A 1,451-nucleotide genomic window follows, 5' to 3' on the forward strand; every position below is an offset into this window, starting at 1 on the left:
CCACCTTAACTGTCCCGGGGAACAAAACTATATCTTGAACTGGCACAGGAAAATGATTTCGTTTTAACCCACGGAAAGATAGGTGTCCATACAAAATTTCTACTCAAAATCATAGATGTTGAACTAGCACAGGATAATGAGTTTGTTTTAATCCACAGCAAGATAAGAGTCCATAAGAAATTTGTACTCAAAATGGTAGATCTCGAACTGGCACAGGATAATGAGCTGCTCTTTAATCTGCAGGAAGTTAGGAGTTCTTAAGATTTTTCACTATGTCCTCATGCCTATGTTCAATAATTATTCACAGATGACATGTTGCTTGCCTGCTCTATTTATGCTTCAATACTGATGTCATTACTTGTCCATGTTGTGGAACTTTACCAAGCTGTATTGTTTGTCTTAAATTTGATCATATATTTTAGTTATGCAGCTAACCTAAACGGTTCTTGTTGATATTTTAACAGCAAACAGCACTGAAGAACCATTCTGTGTACAACGTCTTCCTAGTCCCATTAATGGTTGCTCCCATCGAAGAATTGGTTGGGTCACCAGCATTCGCAGCTCCAACATCTGAACCGAGGGCAAGCAACGTTGATGGAACTGGATTCAGTGATATGGAGGCATCGGTGTTCCGAAAACTTCAAGAGGTACTGAAAATGAAGATTCGAAAAAAACGACTTTTCGTTGCAACCGATTTGGTTCTTCAGTTTTCACTGTATTTGCCAAATACATTTCATATCTTTCATGGTAAAGGAACAAAGAAATCCGTTTTTGGAATTCCATCTAGTTTCTTTTAATATATAGTTTGCATATGTGTTGTGATACACATAATAATTTTGTGATATGCATTGGACAATGTGTATGAAACTTACAAATGCCTTGTTTGACCCTGTAGGCCCAGAAAAGGAAGCAATGTGCATAATTGGTGCTTCGCGCAAGATGTACCAACATAGGCAGGACATTGGTTGTCGCAAATCACAACAGCGGGTGATCATCAGAACAATTCAGTTACAAAGTTGAAATAATTTTTCTAATTTTTGTTGCTGATGTATTATTGCGAGTTACTCACATGATGGGCCCAGTTTGTGCCATTGCGTGCTTGTGTGCTTCATCTCTATATTCTTACAGTTTTTTTCTGGGAGTAGTCTGCATCTTAGATTAGATAGTACATTGAAGAATGCTTATTCTTCACCCCAGCCATCACACCCCACGGTCGTAAGAAACCTGGGCAGAAGGTAAGAAACTGAGGCAAATGTAAGAAAGCCATCGTGCCCAGCCCCACGATCCACTGTTGCAAACCACCGGAAGAGAAAACGAAAGAAATTGGTCTCTCTCACACAATGTAAAATTACGTCGGTAATTTATTTGTGTGCAACCTGACAAAAGTTAAGCCGGAAATACAGTGTAAGAAGACTATTATGTTTTTTTTATCCTTTCTCCTTTGTCCAGGA

The 1,451-nt window shown here is 38.8% G+C and overlaps 1 long non-coding RNA gene across 1 annotated transcript; it reads left to right on the forward strand.

The window, feature by feature from the left end:
• Positions 1-508: 508 nt before the first annotated feature.
• On the forward strand, positions 509-1,091 carry LOC119342676. The gene is made up of 2 exons (XR_005165661.1): positions 509-647; positions 896-1,091. It is a non-coding gene; the product is annotated as an uncharacterized LOC119342676 (long non-coding RNA).
• Positions 1,092-1,451: the final 360 nt, after the last annotated feature.

Source organism: Triticum dicoccoides, unplaced genomic scaffold (assembly GCF_002162155.2).
Source record: "Triticum dicoccoides isolate Atlit2015 ecotype Zavitan unplaced genomic scaffold, WEW_v2.0 scaffold10092, whole genome shotgun sequence".
Taxonomy (NCBI): domain Eukaryota; kingdom Viridiplantae; phylum Streptophyta; class Magnoliopsida; order Poales; family Poaceae; genus Triticum; species Triticum dicoccoides.